This window comes from Pipistrellus kuhlii, unplaced genomic scaffold (assembly GCF_014108245.1).
Source record: "Pipistrellus kuhlii isolate mPipKuh1 unplaced genomic scaffold, mPipKuh1.p scaffold_m20_p_3, whole genome shotgun sequence".
In the NCBI taxonomy this organism is placed as follows: Eukaryota; Metazoa; Chordata; class Mammalia; order Chiroptera; family Vespertilionidae; genus Pipistrellus; species Pipistrellus kuhlii.
This window is the reverse complement of record NW_023425529.1, coordinates 8,567,011-8,588,324: the sequence shown is the minus strand read 5'-3', so window position 1 is coordinate 8,588,324 and position 21,314 is coordinate 8,567,011. Positions and strand designations below refer to the sequence as shown.

General features: G+C 47.1%; 1 long non-coding RNA gene across 1 annotated transcript; it reads left to right on the top strand.

Moving 5' to 3' along the window:
- The first annotated feature begins 18,494 nt into the window (after positions 1–18,494).
- LOC118730710 lies at positions 18,495–20,655 on the top strand. Its single transcript, XR_004991589.2, has 2 exons — positions 18,495–18,972; positions 20,500–20,655. It is a non-coding gene; the product is annotated as an uncharacterized LOC118730710 (long non-coding RNA).
- The last annotated feature ends 659 nt before the right edge of the window (positions 20,656–21,314 follow it).

The following is a 21,314-nucleotide window of genomic DNA, read 5'->3' as shown; positions in this document are numbered from 1 at the left end:
AGAGCATCAGCCTGCGGGCTGAAGGGTTCCAGGTTCGATTCTGGCCAAAGGCACATGCCCGGGTTGCATGCTCAATCCCCAGTAGAGGACGTACAGGAAGCAGCCAATCAATGATTCTCTCTCATCATTGATGTTTCTATCTTTCCCTCTTCTTTCCTCTCTGAAATCAATAAAGAAATATATATACATATATATTTTAAAACAAAGAAAGACTGTGGAAGAGTAACAGCTACTAATATTTTGTTATTACAGTGGAATCCTGCCATGTTTGAAGGTCATCTGGTTTACCCAGTTATGAGAGTAATTTATAGCAATGTGATCATTAACACCCATCCTCGCTGTGGATCAGAGGTGCCTGGCGGAGGAATAAAAGGGCAGTAAATTTTAAGAGGGACTTTAGGGAATGGTCCTCTGAGGGAGGTGTGAGGAGAGAAGGAGCCGCTGAGGAGGCCCTGGAGGAGCGGAATGGGGGGTCACAGCCCTCTGTGCCCCTCTGGGACCAGGACGGCTCCTGCCGCTGTTAATGGCTCTGAGGCCCGGAAAGATGGTGGTGCATGTCTCCCGTATATACCGTATTTTTCGGACCATAAGACACACTTTTTTTCCCCCAGAAGTGGGGGGGGAAAAGTCCCTGCGTCTTATGGTCCAAATATAGCCTACACATATACTTTAAAAAAAAAAGTTTTTTTACTTGCCCGGCTCTGTGTGGTCTCTGTGTGCTTGCCCGGCTCTAAAACGGTTCTAAATGCTGCTGTTTACTTTACAGGGTTGATTACATGTGTTTATGACTGTGATGTTGGGTTTTAATGCACATAAAATATTTTAGGACACTATTTGTTTCAGAATCTTTTTTTCTTCATTTCCCTTCTCTAAAAACTGGTGCGTCTTATGGTCCGGAGCGTCTTATGGTCCGAAAAATACGGTAATTCCAAATACAGAGGACGCGTCACTGAAAAATACATGGATGGTAGGCCCGAGGAGTTCTCTCTCTCCAAAATGGGCACTCTGGTATGTTTTTCAATGACAAGTTATTTTCCAAAAAAAGTCACCTCATTCTCTTTTTCTTTTGTTCAGCTACTCTCTCTCTTTTTTAACTGTTTTGTTGTTGTTGACAGTATTACAGATGTCCCTCATGCCCACCCCCACCCCCCTTTGCCCACCCTCACCCAGTCTTCCCTCCTCTGGACATCACCATTCTGTTCTCTGTGTCCAAGGGCTGTGTGTGTATGTTCTCTGGCTAATCTCTCACTTCCTTTCATCTAGTCTCCCCCCCCCCCCCCACAAACTCTTTAAAATTTTCATTTATTGATTTTAGAGAAAGAGGAAGGAACCTTTTAACATTTTTATTTATTGATTTTAGAGAGAGAGGAAAAAAGGGAGGGAGGGAGGGAGAGATTTGTTCCACTTACGGTACTTGTGCTTTCAAAGTGTCCATTTTGGTTGATTCTTGTATGTGTCCTCACTGGGGATTTGAACCCACCACCCTGGCGTATAGGGAAGACACTCTAACCAACTGAGCTACCTGGCTAGGGCCTCCTCGCATTGATGCCCCTGCTTTGCTGGTCCCTGAGCATATCCTTGGTTTGCACAACAGGCAGTTCCACCTGGGAAGTGTGGGCCGCTGGCCCCTCACCCCTTTCCATTTCCCTGGCACACACACAGCCTTAACTCAGAATTCACCCCCTGCGGGCAGCCTTCCCTCGTCCTCCCAGTCCAAGCCTCAGGATCACATGGACGTGTTCACTGAGCACAACTGCTTCTGGAATGTAGATTCTACAAGAGCCTGGCCAGGTCTCTCTGTTCACCACTGCACCCTTATCAGTGCCTGGCTCCGAGCTGGACGTTTACCAGATGATCAAATTATTGAATGCATGACACCCTAGCCACGCCACCCCACTCCCTCCAGTCCCGCCCCTCACCCTCACCCCAACAAGCGCCTTGAGGAGAAGTCTCTCCTCCCCACCCTCCCACCCCCGCCCTGCCAGCTCTGTGAAGGTCACTCTAGCTAGTCTCCAGGACCCTTAAAGTGCCCCTTCCTCAGCGTCAGAGACCCTCCACCACGCCAGTGACTTGACACTGACTGAGTCTGATGACAGCCCGATGCAACCGAAGGACACAAAGTTATAAGGCACAGACTGAGTCTACACGACTGAGCCTTCTGAGCCCAGACTGGTAGAGGTTTTTTAAGAGGCCTGCGTGACCTCACTCGGAGAAGTCGTTCACTTTATGAAACGAAAAGTGGAGATGCTTTGCCAGGTGCCCCTCCCCACTTGGCAGTTACGCTTCTGAAACAGGGTTTCCCCTTCTGGAGAAGCTCCTCCCACTTTCGTTTGCCTGTCATCAAAGTCACAGTTTCCTGTGCAGAACTGCCAAGACATTCTTGAGATGCTCTAGCTCAGTGGTCGGCAAACTCATTCGTCATCGGAGCCAAATACCAACAGCACAATGATTGAAATTTCTTTGGAGAGCCAAATGTTTTAAACTCAAACTTCTTCTAACGCCACTTCTTCAAAGTAGACTTGCCCAGGCTGTGGTATTTTGTGGAAGAGCCACACTCAAGGGGGCCAAAGAGCTGCATGTGGCTCGCGAGCCACAGTTTGCCGACCACGGCTCTAGCTCAAAGGTTACAAACTCCTCCCCAGCCACTGCAGGCGTCTGGCTTGACCCTCATCCTCCTCTCCTCCTGCAGACACAGCCAGCGACCAGGACTTCACAGCGGATACTCCTGCTGGTTCCTATCACGGAAGCTCCCCCACCCTCTGTGTGTAGCCCGTGTGTGGCCATTGCATTATTGGGGAGGTCTCCCCTAATGGACCTGGCATCTCGGAAAGACACAAGCGTGGGTGACGGACTCTTTGGAGACCCTCCTTGGCTCTCGATGCCCTGGCTCCACCTGCACCCCATCCCAAGTGCAAACCCTGGCCCCGGATTGAACACTGGACCCCAAGGAGAGCAGATGTCAGTCTCTCTCTGGTGTCGAAGCTCCCAGGAGCCTACCCGGTGGCGGTTTCTGCCAGGCCCCAGCCCAGGGGAGAGCCAGCCCACAAAGGGGGAAGCAGCGCGGACAAACAGGAGGGTCTCCATCGAGTCCCAGTCTCTGGTTCTCCCTCCGGTCTAAGGCAGTGTTAGCTGGGTTCTGACCTTGACGCTGAGCCCTGAGTAACGTGTCCTGTGTCTAGCACAGGCCCAGACACAATGACCACAAAGAGGAAGTTAATCGGAGTTAGTATGTGCAGGGTGGGGCAGAAGTAGGCTTCCAGTTGTTGGTCTGGAAAATAATAGGATCATTAATAAGTCATAATACAAGAATAAACTCTGTTTTGCATACTCACAGCCATAAACCTAGTTCTGCCCCACCCTGCATACCCGCCTCTCCACCACCCCAGATGACAGGCAATGCAAAGGAGATCACCACAAAGCTTACAGGAGGGAGGCAGACTGGTATCTGAGAGAGAACCAGGAAAGGGGGAAGGAAGTGCCCAGAGTGGGAGACTGAAAGAGAGACACGGTGAACTGGACTTCCTTTTTTTTTTTTTTTTTTTTTTTTTTTAATTCCCGGCTAAAATAAAGGTTTATGGAGCTAGAATCAAACTTGTACAGGTCTGGCCTGATCACGTGGAAAACTATTGGGTGGAATCCCTCTCCGTCATACCTTAAATGGAATTGATTCCAGATAGCCTGCTCCTGGCCCTCTCCTCTCTCCCCCTTCCTCCCTCCCTCCCAACTACCGGCAGGAGCCAGGAGGCGGAGCATGTAGCTCCCCCTAAGGATCCTGGCACAGTAGTCATGGCAGTCACATAGGAAAATGGTGATGTCCACATGACTAATAGAGCCGGCATTGCTTGTAAATATAGTGCCCACCTGGCTGCCAGCATACCTTTCCATGCCCTTCAGGGATCATCACTCTCTTTCCATGGGGGCCATTGCGCTCCTCCCTGTCTCTCCCCACCCCCTGCCCCAGCTGCAACCACCTGCATGGCCAAACATCATGTGGGTAGTTGAAAGCTAAGCAGATGGTAAGCCCTCACCTCCACAGCCATAGCACTTGGCTTGAGTGGGCGGTAACCACCCACACCAGCACAGACGGGGCTCTTTCATGGAGTCTGAAAGATCTAGGGGAAGAAGAAGCAAAGAACGTTCCTCTTGGATGGTAAAGCCACCATGTGACCAAGAGTACTCAGTTGGCTCATCTCTTGAAGTATGGCAAATACTGGTCCACATAGAAAAAGAAATGGAGGGAGAGAAGAGGGGGAGGGAAGGTGGGGGAGGGAGGGAGGAAGGGGAAGAGAGAGAGAAGTTGGAGTTCAGTCTCTGAAAATCCTGAACTTCCCTAGTTCCGATTTCCTGAGGCTGAGTTGCTATCCTTCCATTCTCAGAACTACTCCAGTATCCTCTAAATCACCCCACCTGTCTTTCCCCCTCTTACATGAGTTTGAATTCAGGTTTATTGCTGGCAATCAAAGAATCCTGATCAATATATAAATTGGGATCTATTTTGGATTTGGCTGAGAAGCATTTATTTATTTTTTATAAATATATTTATTTCAGAGAGAGAGAGAGAGAAAGGAGAGGGAGAGAAAGAGAGAAAGGAGAGGGAGAAGGGGGGAGGGAAATCAGTTTTTGCTGTTTCACTTATTTATGCATTCATTGGTTGATTCATTTATGTCCCCAGAGTGGGGATAGAACCCCCAACCTTGGCATATCAGGACCATGCTCTAATCCACTGAGCCACCAGGCCAGGGCGGAGGAGCATGTAGAGAACCCAGATGAAAAAGCCTGCAGATTGGGAGCAAACTTTAAGAACCAGCAGTCTTCAGGAAAACAGTAGAAAGGGACAAGGGAGAGAAAATTTGGAGGTCCGAACCTATTTTGTTACTCCTTGTAATAATAGCAGCTATTGTTATCTATGAGGGGAGTACCATCTTCCTCTTACAGGTGAGAAAACGGGCTCAGCAAGACCAAATGGTGAGTGAGTGACACGTTTTCAACCCAGGTCTGTAGGATTTCAAAGCATCATCTTCATTTCTCCAGCCCAGGGCATGGCTCATCAGCTGCACATGCGTTCTCTCTGAGACATCTACAGGAACTGAAGCAGAATCTCCTGACTCATTCACTCCTGGTCCTCTGTCAAGGTCCAGATTGCTTACTGGTATCTGTCAGAACTGGGGAAAGATCCATTCCGACAGATACGTCAAAAGTCTCTCTCACCTGGCCAGTGTAGCTCAGTGGTTGAGCATTGACCCATGAACCAGGAGGTCATGATTCGATTCCGGTCAGGGCACATGCCCAGGTTGCAGGCTCCATCCCCAGTGTGGGGAGTACAGGAGGCAGCTGATCGATGATTCTCTCTCATCTTGATAGTTCTCTCTCTCTCTCTCTCTCTCTCTCTCTCTCTCTCTCTCTCTCTCTCGCGTGCACGTGCGCGCTCTCTCTCTCTCTTCCTCTCTCTTTTTCTCTCTCTCATCTCCTCTCCATCTCTTCCTTCCTCTCTCTGAAATCAATAGAAATACATATTTTTTACATATATATTTTATTAAAAATATTTTTAATTGATTTTTTACAGAGAGGAAGGGAGAGGGATAGGAAGTTAGAAACATCGATGAGAGAGACACCGATTCAGCTGCCTCCAGCACACCTCCTACTGGGGATGTGTACATGACCTTGCCCGGAATGAACCTGAGACCTTTCAGTCCACAGGCCTATGCTCTATCCACTGAGCCAAACCAGTTAGGGCTATATTTTTTAAAAGTATATCTGAAGGCAAAATGGTGAAAATATTCTTAAGCATCTAGGCTAGGAGTTGGCCAACTATGGCCTGCAGGCCTGCTGCCTGTTTTTATAAATAAAATTGTACTGGAACACAGCCACTCTGTTCATTTACATGTCATCCTATGGCTGCTTTCCCACTACAAATGAGGTTCAGTTATTGTGATGCAAAACGTAATATTCACTGTCTGTCCCTTTAAGAGTCGGGAGCCAGCACAACTGGTTCACAGCCACATCTGCTCCAGCATGAACTGGCCCGTGGATCTGCCCAGCAGCACACATCCTGGTGCTCAGTGAGCAACCTTATCATGCCTAACTCGGCAGTACATCTGGTTCCCTGCGCCTGCCCTGCTACTCCCCTTAATTTTCTTTTCACTTTGATTTTTCGTGTCCATAACCCACAGCATAAATCTTACCTCTGCCTCCTACTCCCTCAATCACACATTCGCCTCTGCTCAGCTGTTTCCAGCACTTTTTTTTCCAACTGCAGGCTCTGCTCTTGAGTTTGGCCAAAGGGGATGTCACCAGCAGGAGATCAAAGGCGGGAAGTATTTGTGCCCTGGTTCCTTCCCTGCTGAGCTGTGAGTTAGAGGCCTTCCTCCACCAAAGGCCTCAGCCCTGTCGGGGCATCTCTCTCTGTGCGGCTATTCTCCATCGGTTCTCAGACTGTCCCCTCCCCCTGCTCCTGCAGACATAGGGGTGCTAATGGTTCCTGGTCTCATGAACCCTGGGAAACAACTGTCTCCGATTGGTTTTCCTAAACCCTACTCATATCTTTGGCAACCTGTGCATCTTCTTTGGAGAAATGCCTATTCAGATCCTTTGCCCATTTTTCAATTGGGTGGTGTGTGTGTGTGTGTGTGTGTGTGTGTGTGTGTGTTTTATATCATCATTGAGTTGTAAGAGTTCTTTATATATTATAGGTATCAGTTCCTTATCAAAGTACGATTTGCAAATGTCTTCTCCCATTCCATGGATTGCCTTTTCATTTTCTTGATGGTATTCTCACATCGATGCTTCTCTCTCTGTCTCTCCCCATCCCTCCTACTCTCTATAAAAATCAGTGGGAAAATATCCTCTGGTGAGGATTAACAAACAAAGAAAAAGACAATCCAAGCCCGGGTTGCCACTTGTACTTCTGACAACAAGCTGTAAATCAGAGTTTTCCCTCCTCCCTCCTTGGATTCAGTCAGTTTGCTGGAATGGCTCACAGACCTCAGGGAAACATTGACTGACATTTACCCATTTATTACAAAGGATATTATAGAGGAAACAGTGAACAGCCAGATGGAAGAGACACTGAGGACGAGGCATGGGGGCAGGGCGCAGAGCTTCCCTGACCTTCTCCAAGGGTGCCACTCTCCCCAGATCTCCGGTGTTCAGGTCCCTTTGGGGTTTTTTTTGGAGGATTCATTACATAGGCGATTTATTAAATCACTGGCCATTGGAGATTGAACTTGTGGAGGAGCCGACACCAGTTTGGCTCAGTGGATAGAGCGTTGGCCTGGGGACTGAAAGGTCACAGGTTCGATTCCAGTCAAGGGCATGTACCTTGGTTGCGGGCACATCCCCAGTGCGGGGTGTGCAGGAGGCAGCTGATCGATGTTTCTCTCTCATCGATGTTTCTGGCTATCTGTCTCTCTCTCTTCCTCTCTGTGAAAAATCAATAAAATATATTAAAAAAAAAAAAAAGAACTTGTGGAGGAAAAGGGGCCACATGTTAACCTGACAAGCTCAGGGAAGGCCTGCGTGGGGGCCTTGCAAACTCAGAAACCTAAAGTTGGTTAAATTAAAACTTTTTAAAATTAAAAGGCAGTTTAGAGTAGGTAGTCATGTCCTAGGTCGGTATCTTCCCTGACAAAGATCAACTCGGATCATAAGGAGCCTATTGTTTTTTTGCATCCATGATAACACACCTTTGGAATGTCAGGATAACTTATAACTCCCCTTTTTCTGGACCCCTCAGGGCACAACCAATATGCCTGGGCACCAGGGCGGAGGCCACAAATTCCCTCATTGTTATTGTTATCCTGTTAATTGTTGACAGTTAATTATCCTATACCCATCTACGTATAAAAGCACGTGTCTATCATTTCACTTTCTTATCCAATCCCAGAGATTTCCGCCCCCTTGCTTTCTCCCTTCCTCCCTAATCTATCTCCAACAGATTTCAGGTAACCCACTTTCAGCTCCTCCTTTGACGGTAATTTATAAGCATGGGTGGAAAACCGCCATTCCCCGGAGCGTTGTCTCAGTGCTAGAGTGTCTGCTTCTGGACAATTGTTGACAATTGGGTCAAATAAACTCACAAAAATGCTTCTTACGTGAACAATCTCCAGCCCATCTCCTTTCTCTGGAGGGTGTGGAGTCCCAGGATCGAGAGTTCCAACATCTAATCGTCTGGTTGGTTCCCTGGCAACCAGAGGCTTTCCTTAGGGGATTCCTAAAGTTACCTCACTGCCATAAACTCAGGTGTGGTTAAAAGGGGTTTGTTATGGATATCTAGATACCTTTACTCTCTTATTACTTAGAAAGCTCTAAGAGTTTTAGGAAGACCAAATATATATATGTTTTATTTTATTTAATATATTTTATTGATTTTTTTTTTTTTTTTTTTTTTTTTTTTTTTACAGAGAGGAAAAGAGAGGGAGAGAGAGTTAGAAACATTGATGAGAGAGAAACATCAATCAGCTGCCTCCTGCATACCCTCTACTGGGGATGTGCCCGAAACCAATCTACATGCCCTAACCAGAATGGAACCTGGGACCCTAGAGTCCTCAGGCCAACGCTCTATCCACTAAGCCAAATCAGTCAGGACCAAATATATAGTTTATTATAAATCACAATATCACAGAAACAACTGGTTCTTCACCACACATAGCTTGACTCTGAGCGATTTCTCCCCTCCCCCTCCCGGTTGCTCTAGCCTTCGATGTGAACAATGGCCTGCAGTGGTGTGCAGCCTGGCAGGCTAATGCTATCACACAGCCGTCAGGCTGTATTGTAATTATCCGTTTAGCTGCCCGTCTTCCCTGGACCAAGCATTCTCAGAACTCTAGGGGATCTTTCGTTCTCTCTGGCATGCTCGGGGAAACCCTTGCCCGGTGCACTCAGGACTACTTTGCACCAGAGCAACTGTAGAAAACCTCATGTCTGTATCACCCTCTTCAGTCTTCACACACCTAAAGACAGTATGGCTCCATCCTTCACTGGTTCACCTTCCCAGCGAAACCAGGCTGAGTTTCTGGCTCTGAGTCTTATTTGCCTTAGACTAATTTCCTCAGCATCGAACAGGCCAACTCTTTTTTTAAATATATTTTATAGATTTTTTACAGAGGGGAAGAGAGAGGGATAGAGAGTTAGAAACATGGATGAGAGAGAATCATCAATCACTGCCTCTTGCACCCCCCCCCCCCCCTGGGGATGTGCCCGCAACCAAGGTACATGCCCTTGACCAGAATCCAACCTGGGACCTTTCAGTCAGCAGGCCGATGCTCTATCCACTGAGCCAAACCGGTTTCGGCAAACAGGCCAACTCTTAATGCTAAAGACCTCCAAGCACACAGAGGGCAGTGCAGGGACCAATAAAGAGAATTCAATGGTGGCATTTGATTGATTCACTCGAGGACAGAACCAATACCAGCAGACTTTCGCCTTTGCAGTTGGCTATACGCTTGCCCATGAGACCACAAAGCCAAAGTCCTTCAAGTTTGCTGCCAGTACAAATTTGCAAACATATATTTTGGAGGAAAAAAAAAAATTGATTTGGCAGTTCAACGTTCTTCTGCCCTTTTGATCTTTGAGTCAGTCTTTGCTTATCTTTTTATTTCTTGGTACAGTAAGAACTCTCATTAAATCATGCTTGAAATGCATGCTTAATCTGTGTTCAGAGTTATCTTTAAGGGAGGGTTCCAGGCTAATAGCTCTTCCTAGCAGGTGAGGGGCCTCAGGCAAATCACACTCTGTCCCTGCTCGAAATGTCTAGGGAAGATGACGTGATAGTAAGAGTAACATCCAGAACAGCCTCCAGTGGAAAAAAATTAGACACACACAGGGTGTCTGTAGACCAAGAGGGACCCCAAGGTCCTATAGCTCACCTGCCTCCGGTATTGGAGAAATTCAGAGCTGACTCCAGGCAGGCCTCTTTATTTCCTCTTTTTTTTTAGTTAAACTATTGCCTAACTTTCAAAATAATGAGTAGGTTCTCCAGTATCCTCCAATAGTGCCTGAAGAACGCTGTTATCCACAATGTGACTACGCTGACAATTGGATCCACAGCTAACTTCTTGTCCTTTTGCTTTTACCGCTAGAAATTGCTTTTTATTTATTTTATTTTTCATAACCACATGGTTCCTTCTACCTACAAAACAAGCTATGGTCAACGAAGTCTAGCTTTTATTTCTGTCCTTCCCAGTCAGTTTCTTCTCTTCCCCTGTTTATTTTTTATTTATTTTTATTTTTTTAATGGCGTATTCTTCCATTGTACGTAAACACACACATATATTTGTATCTCCCTCTTTTATATATATATATAAACTTTGGAAGAGTAGACTCGCTTTCCTCCATCTTGTTCTAATAACATCTACAGCCCAAGCCCAGAAAGTATATTTAATGTGTTGTGTGGTTGGGTACTATTTTAATGTTTGCTATAATAGGCAGGCTGGCCTACAACACAGCTCAGAAGAAGCCACGCCGCTTTTATCTTCCCACCCAGACCAAATGCATCCCCAGTGAGGCCCACAGATAGGCTGAAGTCAGCTGGCTGAACGTGGGAAGCGTCCTGGCACCGGGAGGAACTGCGGTTCTGGCCAGAGGCAGTTCCTGTGCGGGAGCAACAGGGCGCAGAACTCAATCTTCCACTTGGTGCCTTGGAGATGGGCTGAGCATCTGAGGAGGGCTCCTCTCTCCCAGGTGAGGTGGCGGATCCCGCCAGGTGACCCACATTGGCTGTTTGGGTCCAGCAATAGGCACCTGAGGAAGAAGGAACACTTGCTGGTTGTTCTGTTTTGCTTTTTCTGTTTGTTTACAGACTCAAAGCAACCCCTTGACCTGGGAGGCAGACGGGGCCAAAGGTCTGATCCAGGCTGGGAGAGAGTGGGCGGAGAGTGGATAGAGGCAGGAGGGTGGTGCCTAGAGCTAGGAGGTGGGCGGGGCTGAGGTTTGGGGGCGGGGCCTGTAGGAATACAGGGCAGGGCCCCATGCCTGGCAAGAAAGGAAGAGTTGTATTTTTTTTTTGTGTTTTTTAAAAAAATTAATTTTATTGATTTTTTTACAAAGAGGAAGGGAGAGAGATAGAGAGTTAGAAACATCAATGAGAGATAAACATCGATCAGCTGCCTCTTGCACACCTCCTACTGGGGATGTGCCCACAACCAAGGTACATGCCCTTGACCGGAATTGAACCTGGGACCTTTCAGTCTGCAGGCTGACGCTCTATCCACTGAGCCAAACAGGTTAGGGCTGCGGTTTATTATTATTTTAAAAAATATATTTTTAATTGAATTTTAGAGAGAGAGGAAGGGAGAGGGAGAGAGAAACATCAATGTGAGAGCAAAACACTGATGGGCTGCGTCCTGCATGCCCCCTCCTTGGGGATCCAGCCACTACCTGCAACCTTTGGGTACACTGGGGAGAGAAGGATGCCATCCACTGAGCCACACCAGCTGGGACTGCAGGATGATTCTTGTCGCGAAGCCAACCCCCTTCCCGCCTCCCTCGTGGTCCCCAGAACCTGGCGCACCTGAAGCCAGAGAAGGAGGCTAGGGGGCCGAGTAGAGGAGCAAGGAGGGGAGAACAAGATCAGGCGCAAGTGGCTGGAATAGTCCGGAATACTTCCCTTCTCAAAGCACACACAGTCCCAGGTAACTCCTACCAAACATCCGCCCTCTCTTGTTCCTAAGGCTGATTCATTTGCTCAGACTGCCTTTGGTGAGTATTCCTCCTGAATTAAGTGTGGCCCTGCGGAGTTCACAGTAACATGTTATCAGAAGTTTCTCGCCAAAATCGGTTTGGCTCAGTGGATAGAGCGTCGGCCTGCGAACTGAAGGGTCCCAGGTTCGATTCCCTTCAAGGGAATGTACCTGGGTTGCGGGCATGTCCCCAGTGGGAGGTGTGCGAGAGGCAGCTGATTGATGATTCTCTCTCATCGATGTTTCTAGCTCTCTGTCCCTCTCCTTTCCTCTCTGTAAAAAAAAAAATCAATAAAAGATATTTAAAATAAAGAAGTTTCTCATGGGATATGAGATGGGAGAAGGATTGTATCAGTGGCAATGCTTCCCATTGCAAGTCAAGAAAACCCCCACTGAGAGGCTCACACAGTAGGACATTTATTATCTTTCTAGAGGCCCGATGCACGAAATTCATGCAGGAGTAGGCCTTCCTTCCCCAGCTCCCAGCACCACTTCCCTCTGGCACCCGGACCCTGGCTTCCCGCACAGCCCGGGCTTCATCCAGAGGTCATCTGGAAGGAGGTCCGGTCTAATTAGCATATTATGCTTTTATTATTATAGATACAACAAGCCCATGGGGAGAAGGACCCTGGGGGTGACTTACCCAGCAGCTCAGGGCATCATGGGGGACCCGGGTTCTTTCCACCTTTCTGCTTTGCCCTTCTCAGTGCGTGGGCTTGGTGGTCAGGCAGCTTCTCTCAAGGGGGATAGAGGTTGTAGTTTTAGGAGAAACATCCAAACTTAGTTTCCCCGGCAGAGAAGGCCAAAGCCACCTGTCAGAAACCAGTCTGCCTGAGTGGGTTAGCCACACACCCTTGCTGCTCCCAGCAGCCCCTGGGAAGATGGCCTCAGAGGCTCAAGCACTGCAGCCGCCACCAGTCCGCTGTGCTTCCTGCAGCTGAGCTCTGAGGGACATTCTCACGCCATCCACAAGCATTCTCTCCCCTGAAGCACAAATGCTCCAGCTCGCTTCCCCTGTGTGTTCCACGTGTCGCAGGTCCTTGTCCAAACCTCTGTAATTGACGTAAAGATCGACCAATCAGGACCTCACTTCCAGGCTAGGCCAGTGCCCACCTCCCCAGATGCATAAAATCCCGGTTCTGTAAGGAAGTAAAACGCGGAGGGTGAATGGCAGGTAAATAAGCTGACATCATAGCCTGCTACAAGGAGGGAGGGGGAGCTTTTGAGTCTGTATGTTTCTGTATAGTTTGGGTCTTATGAACATGTGTTACTTGCACAATAGTTACTCTTTTAGTTAGGCCGGTTAAATGGGGCTTGGCATCACAAAGAAAAGTTTTTGATTCCATCTCTATGATTTATAATCTGTAGCCTTGGGCAAGTAACTTAACATCTTCAAGTCTTCGTTATTAAAAAAAAAAAAGTTGAAAGGGATTCTAAAAAAAAAAAAAGTACAGAAAACATTAAAGAAATGTGAGTTTCTTTTAAGTTCTGGAGAACAAATTATTCTCTATCTGTAGAGATTCAGAAACATATGTGTTATATTACACTACTTTAAATTTAGTTATTGCTCTCATATTTCAGAGAACTGGAAAAACACAGTTCTTCCGTAAGCACAGAGAATAAAAAAAAAAAGAGAGAGAAAGAGAGCCACACTGACTTCCTTTCAACGAATTTTGTAAAATGGTCTTATATTGCCTCTGAGCTGGTTTTTGTTTGTAATGATAGAGAAAATAATATACTTCCCAGAAGGTTATGAGGTTTGATTATGAAGTTATGCGGCTATTTTGAAAATGATCAGTTGAGTTCTATTTATACATTTATATGTAATCTTGGTTCTTAGCTAAGAGAACTCCAATGTTGGGGGACTTGATTAATCTTTTTTTTTTAATATGTTTTATTGATTTTTCACAGAAGAAGGGAGAGGGATAGAGAGCTAGAAACATTGATCATGGATGAGAGAGATACATCGACCAGCTGCCTCCTGCACACCCCCTTCTGGGGATGTACCCGCAACCAATGTACATGCCCTTGACCGGAATCAAACCTGGGACCTTTCAGTCCTCAGACCGATGCTCTATCCACTGAGCCAAACTGGTGTTGGCAAGGTTTGGATATTTCTAAGAAATACTGGAGGCGGCAGAGATGAAGTGGCCTATAGTCTAGGGTGCAAGTAAGAATTCGGATCTACCCCCACACTAGGGTGAGATTGTAGAAGAGCCATTTATCTTTGCTGCCTCTAAGTTTCCTTGTTTCAAAGCAAAAAATAATTAGGCTGTTTGAAGATTGTGCCATGTCAGTGATCTTTTGCTCCATAAAATAAAAAAATAATGCTCTAAATGTTAGGTGTTTAAAACAACAATCCTTTAGTTTGTTCAAAATTTCCTTGGTGGTGTACTTTGGGCTGAGCTCAGCTAGATGAGTTTTCTTCTGATTTTGTCTAGGGTCACTCACGTGGTGACAGTCAGTTTGTAGATTGGCTAGGAGACTCTGCTGGGATCCCATCTCTGTTCCTTATCCTCTAACTAGAGCCCGATGCCTGAAGCTTCATGCAAGAATGGGCCTTCCTTCCCCAGGCTTCTGGCACTGCCTTGGCTCAGGCCACAGCTGCCTTTCCACTTTCCCATGCTGCCCAGAGGCCTGGAGCGGCTGGGGTGGCGCAGGACACTCCTGGCTGCTCAGTGCCTGCATATGCAAATTAACCCACCATCTTTGTTGGGTTAATTTGAATACTCACTCCTGATTGGCTGGTGGGCATCTCGAAGGTATGGTCAATTAGCATGTAACTCTTTCATTAGTGTAGATTAATGTAGATAGGCGAGGCTAGCTCAGGCTTCCTCACAGGTCACTTTCTGGAGGAAGAGCAGGCAAGCACAGAGCTCAAGCACTTTTTAATTCTCTGCTTGCATTATGTCTTCCAATGTCCCATTGGTCAGAGCAAATCACGTGGCCACACCAAATACCAGTGTGGGAGGGGTCCACAAAGTGGTCGGACCTAGGAAATCCTGACCCAGTGGAGCCTTAGCCTTTGTTGTAACTATCTACCCTGGGACCTCGCATACATCAATCAGCAGATGTGAAGACTCACAGCGTTCATTTTAAAATACCAAATGAGTTACAGTCATAAAGCCTCGAGGTTAAGTACAGCCAGTGTTGTTCCTCAGAGTGCATTTAAAATGGAAGAGATGCCGGATGGGCGTGGCTCAGTGTTTGATCATTAACCTATGAACCAGGAGGTCATGGTTCGATTCAGGTCAGGGCAGGTGCCTGGGTTCCAGGCTCAATCCCTGGGGAGGCGAAGGGGGTGTTGGAGGGGGGCATGCAGCAGGCAGTCAATCAATGATTCTCTCTTATCATTGATCTCTCTCTCTCTCTCTCTCTCTCTCTCTCTCTCTCTCTCTTTCTCCCTTCCTCTCTGATATCAATAAAAATATATTTAAAATAAAAACAAAAAAATTAAAGAGGCACTCTCCCTCCAGGGAGGATGCTGGTGCCATTCCCTTCTCCTTCTTCCCCCACAGGCATGTAGGGACCCCATGAGACTTGCAACCAGGGCAGCAATGGGCAGTGGTAGCTAGTCTCTGGTTAACCCCCTGAACCTGTCTCCAAGGCCCCCCTTTCTCTGACTTTCCAGTGAGCCAACACAGCCAGCCTAGGCTCTCCTGGTTTTTCTTCTATGCCCTTCCTTGTTTCACTGTCCTAAGTATATATATTAATAGTTTTGCTGTAGTCAATACATTCTTGCTTGCTTCTCTACAGAAGAAGAAGAAGGAGGAGGAGGAGGAGGAGGAGGAGGAGGAGGAGGAGGAGGAGGAAAGAAAGAAAGAAAGGAAGGAAGAAAAGAAAATAAAGGAAAGGAAAGGAAAGGAAAGGAAGAAGGAAGGAAGGGAGAGAGAGAGAGAGAGAGAGAGAGAGAGAGAGAGAGAGAGAGAGAGAGAGAGAGAGAGAGAGAGAGAGAGAGGAAAGAAAGCTGAAACCGGTTTGGCTCAGTAGATAGAGCGTCTGCCTGCGGACTAAAGGGTCCCAGGTTCGATTCTGGTCAAGGGCATGTACCTTGGTTGTGGGCACATTCCCAGTAGGGGATGTGCAGGAGGCAGCTGGTTGATGTTTCTCCCTCATCGATGTTTCTAGCTCTCTATCCCTCTCCCTTCCTCTCTGTAAAAAATCAATAAAATATATTTTAAAAGAAAGAAAGAAAGATGCCGAGTTGGTGTGACTCAGTGATTGAGTGACAACCCATGAACAAGGTGGTCATATTTTATTCCTAGTCAGGGCACATGCCCAGGTTGGGGGCATTCAGAAGGCAGCTGATCAATTATTCTCTCTCATCATTGATGTTTTTATCCCCCTTTATCCCTCTCCTATCCTCTCTCTGAAATCAATAAAAACATTTTAAAAGTTATTTTAAAAAATAAAAAGTAAAATAAGCCCGAGGAGGTTTGGCTCTGTGGATACAGTGTCTGCCTGTGGACCAAAGGGTCCCAGGCTCGATTCTGGTCAAGGGCACGTTCCTCGGTTGCAAGCTTCTCCCCAGCCTGGACCCTGTGTGTTTCCCTCATGTCAATATTTCTCTCTGTCTTTCCTGCTCTCTTCTACTCTCTCTAAAAATCAATGGAAAAATATCCTCAGGTGAGGATTAAAAAAAAAAGACACCAGCTTTAAAAAGCAAAACACCTGCAAGATACTTGGGAGGAAGAGTAATTTGTGAAGTCAAAATGAAGGTTAGTACCGTAACACAGTTTGCGTTGTTTGAACATCTGCTGGGCTAGAACATGCCCTCCCCAGAGGAGGGGGAGGTGAACAGTCCCACTCGGAACCCAGCCTCATCTCGACCTCCCACCTTGTGGGGGTGAGGGTGGGTAGTTCTTGGCTCCCGGTGCCTTTTTTTTTTTTTTAATTGTTTGAAGTCTTACAAATAGTGGTACATATGTCTCCTTCCCCCCCCATGACCCCCCCCCCCGCCTTCCCTACTACCCAGTACATGCCCTCACCTGCCCCTCCGCCCGTGTCTTGTATCCATTGGTTATGCTTATATGCATGCAAACAAGTCCTTCAGTTGATCTCTTACAGAGCCCCCCACCCACAACCTCCCCAGCCTCTGTAGTTTGACAGTCTGTTCAATGTTTCTTTGCCTCTGTATCTATTCCCCGCCCCCATTTCTTTCCTTTAAAAATAGTTTTTATTTTTTTATTTTTATACCCCTTACCCCCATCCTCCCCTACCTTCCCTCCTCCTTTAAAAAAAATCTTACCTCTGCAGACTAGAAATAAACATATAATAACAAAAAATGTCTGAGTCCCAATTTCAAGGTCCAACGGTTCTGAGTCCCCGTTTCAATGCCAAACAGTTCCTTCTGTGTACACGTCAGCAATGACATCTGGGTGGTGGGCACGTGGTGGAAATGCAGGTCCGACTCTGTGCCTTGCTTTTCATCGCACCCAGAATCCATGGCCTCCATCCACTCCACACTGTACATGTCCACGAAATGACATTCGTTTGTTGTCCATTCCCCTCGTACACATGCCTGTTTCTTTCTTTCTTTCTTTCTTTCTTTCTTTCTTTCTTTCTTTCTTTCTTTCTTTCTTCCTTCCTTCCTTCCTTCCTTCCTTCCTTCCTTCCTTCCTTCCTTTCTTTCTTTCTTTCTTTCTTTCTTTTAAAATATGTTTTATTGATTTTTTACAGAAAGGAAGGGAGAGGGATAGAGAGTTAGAAACATCGATCAGCTGCCTCCTGCACACACCTCACTGGGGATGTGCCCACAACCAAGGTACATGCCCTTGACTGGAATCGAACCTGGGACTCTATCCACTGAGCCAGACCTGTTTCGGCCACATGCCTGTTTCCCTTTCCAGTCTTGCCCCCGCATGTAGCCCAGGTTTGGGCACAGACCGGGAGCCTAATCAGCATTGTTGGGCAGTCAGGGGAATGAAAAGCTACACCTTATGCAACGAGTACCTCCTGCCATGTTTCCCGGCACCAGGCATCCTCTGTTCTGAGAATACAGTGCACTTTCCCGTCTCCTAACGGATGATTCACTGTGTTAATTAGTTGCCAGGGGAGGGCAGTAGCTCCTTGCTTCAAACGCTTGTCTCCATACACATCCTCTGCTGATCAGTTCTTCCCGGAGCAGCGGCAGGACCAAATCCCTTGGGTGCTGCCCGCACTCCTGCCACCATCCCACCCTCCCTTCTCCCACTGCCTCAGGGGTCCTTGCCACTCCTTGCTGGGACTCCCACCTTTGCCTCCTCACTGGGCCCCTTGCCAGCAGCAGCCTTGCCCAATCCCCTTCCCCTCAACTGTCAGAGATAGCATCATAAAAATATTTTTAAAAATGATCTCTAGGATTAAAGACCTGCCCCGTTCCCCAACACCTCGGGATCAGATCAAAGTCCAAACCTTTTGGCACGAAGCGCAAGGCATTATGCAGTCTGGCCCGAGGTTCCGCTCTGCGGCTCTCTCAGCACCAGCCCCCTCCCCCGCACACAGCCTCTGCCCCAGCCACAGGGGCCGTTCCTGTGTGGAATGAAATGTGCCTTCCCTGCCAGGACGCCGCAGTCTGGTGCCATCTATCTCCTTTACCCGAGCTGCCTTCACTTCTCCTACGTAACCTGGCAAACTCCCTCCTTCTCCTCACTCAGCCCTCCCTCGAAATTGCGTCCCCAGCAAGCCTGGCCAGCCTCCGTTGGTCGTATCCCTATTAAAATCCTCCTAGGCGGTGTTGAAAGTCTACAGTCACAGCTCCTGCTGCTGCTGCTGCTGTTTCCAGCAAGAGATGAAGGAAAGAGGAAAGGAGGAAATTGGGAAAAGAAAAAAGACAAAAAAAAAAAAAAAGAGTGTGTCCCGTTGGTGTCCCATCCCTGACTTCTGCCTTCCCGCTGCCTCTCTGCCCCACTGCGTCGCTCTGAAAGGCTTTGTGTGGGGAATGCGTGTTGTTTGTCGGCCTGACATCCCTTCCCTCTTCTGGAAGCAGCATTCTTCTTCTCTGTGGGAGAACCTGCCCGGTGTAGTTTGGGTGGGTTTGATCATACCCACCTCCCGGAGAATTCCATGCCCTTGACATGATGGATGGTTTAGAATTGGGCCCATGAGCCATTCAAAAATTCCTCCTTGAGCCTTTTCCGCCAAAGAGGTTTGGAAAGATGCTCTCCCGCCTGAGGATGCTAAGCTGGTAAAATGAAAGTCTGGGCTCTCAGTCATCATTACGATCTCCATGAGAGAAGGCCTATTTAAGGAAAAGGGAGTGTGCCTTGATGATGTTTGAGCTCCTGGATCAAGCTATGCCTGAAGCCAACTACTTGAGGTGAGCCAATAAATTACTTTGGGGGAGGGATGGGGGTGGGTTGCTAGTTACATGTGAAAGAGTCCCCAAAAACATACTTGAAAACCAAAAATGCTTTGTTATTAACGTGACCCAGAAAAGGTGTGGTTAGATATGAAAAGTAAGGCTGTTATCTCACAGGAAATACAACAGAAGCAAAATTTTTGGGTGAGAAAACTATGGGTCCCTAAACCTTCAGAGCAGTTTCTCCAAAAGAGGCTTCATTCTTGACTACAAATGTATGGTGAGAAAGTTACCAGAAAGCAGGCAAACCCATTTCCAAAATTTACATTTCTTTGCCCAAGATAAACTTTTTTTTTTTTTTGCTTTGTTCTTTTTTATTTCTTTAAATATGTCTTTATTGACTTTAGGGAGACGAAGAGAGAGAGAGAGAAACATCAATGATGAGAGAGAATCATTGATTGGCTGGCTCCGGCACTCCCCCTACTGGGAATCGAGCCCACAACCTATGCATGTACCTTGACTGGGAATTGAACCTTGACCTCCTGGTTCACGGGTTGATGCTCAAAGCCTGAGGCACACTGGCTTAGTTCATTTTTTGATTTTTACTACCTTTATTATTATAGATGCTATCTGTATAACCCCTTGAAGGGGCCAGGTTAAGAAACCTGGTGCTCATTTTTTAAGTACTAAAGCCAAGGGCAATTTCACTTTTTTTTTTTTTTTCCTTCCAATGGTTTCAGTGAACCATCGAGTTCATTTTTATTAATACGCAGAAAAATTTAAATGAGTACTTATTCATAGACCCTTCTGTTAAAGCCTATCTCAAGCACAAAAGGTGTTTCTTGACTACTGAATAAAAATAACATGGGACCCAAGAGAGATCTTACACATATTTGAGGTGCTAGTGGTGTTTAAGGGAGAGAAATAGAGAGAAGTTTAAGAAATGGCCCTGCTGGTTTGGCTCAGTGGATAGAGTGTCGGCCTGTGGACTGAAGGGTCCTGGGTTCGATTTCAATCAAGGGCACATGCCTGGGTTGCGGGCTTGATCCCCAGAAGGGGGCATGCAGGAGGCAGCCGGTCTATGATTCTCTCTCATCATTGATGTTTCTATCGCTCTCTCCCTCTCCCTTCCTCTCTAAAATCAAAATTTTTTAAAAAAGCATATATTATTTTTTTGTTTTTAAAGAAAAAGAAATGTTCGCACTTTAAGATATCTCTAGATCCAGGACTTCAAAAGACACAGACACACACACACACACACACACACACACATATGTGTGTGTGTGTGTGTGTGTGTGTGTGTAGAGAATTCTTCTCTTTAGAGGTTTTTAGAGGGAAGCAAATTTATGGGCTATTTTTGGAAAGTGCAACTTTAAAAGAGGCAGGATTGACAAAAACCAACTATTCAATAGTACCAAAAAAATCTGCTTTTAAACCATTCTTGGCAGTTCAAAAAAGGCCAGAGAGCCGCTGGGGGCGATGGTGACGAAGGCGCCTGGGTGAAATGTCTGCAAGAATAAAATCAGTTGAACGCTCTCACTTCAGGACAACTTCTCTAAAAAGATCATGAGAAATGGTCCTTAGAAAGGTGTGTCCGGGAGGCCCGGAGGAAGAACACGCTTGATGGTGCCAGCTCACTGACCTTCCTTTCTTTCACTCTGTGGCAAGTCCACGTAAATAGAACACCTATTTTTCCTTTCATTTATTTACTCACTAGTGGCCCTATGCATGAAATTCATGCACGGGGGCAGGGGGCAGGGGGCAGCAGGAGAGTGTGTCCCTCTGCCTGGGCTGCACCCTCTCCAATCTAGGACCCCACAGGGATTAGGCCTAGACTGGCAGTCGGACATCCCTCTAGCAATCTGGGAATGCTGGCTCCTAACCGCTCACCTGCCTGCCTCCCCGATCATCCCTAACCACTCTGCCTGCCAGCCTGCTTACCCCCAACTGACCCCCCTTGACAACCTGATCGGCCCCCAAATATCCCCACCCCCCCACCGGCCTGATCACCAACTGCCCTTCCTTCCTGGCCTGATTGCCCCTAACCACCTCTGCCTTGGCCCTGCCATCCTGGCTTTTCCCAGAAGGACGTCCAGAAGCGCTCCCGGTCTAATTAGCATGCCACCCTTTTATTGGTATAGATTTGTGAAGTGTTTACTGAGCAGCTGTTGATGAGCAGTCTGTGTGCTCAGGAGAGAGCAGAAGGAGCTGGATTGTAGGACCCCTGTCCTCACTCTTCACTCCTCATCAGCTCTAGCCTGGACCATTCAACAAATATTTACAACGAAGGCATATTTTGTGCCAGACACTGGGCTACCATAGAACCAGTTGCTCCCCCTGGAAGTGAGGGTGGCAGGTAG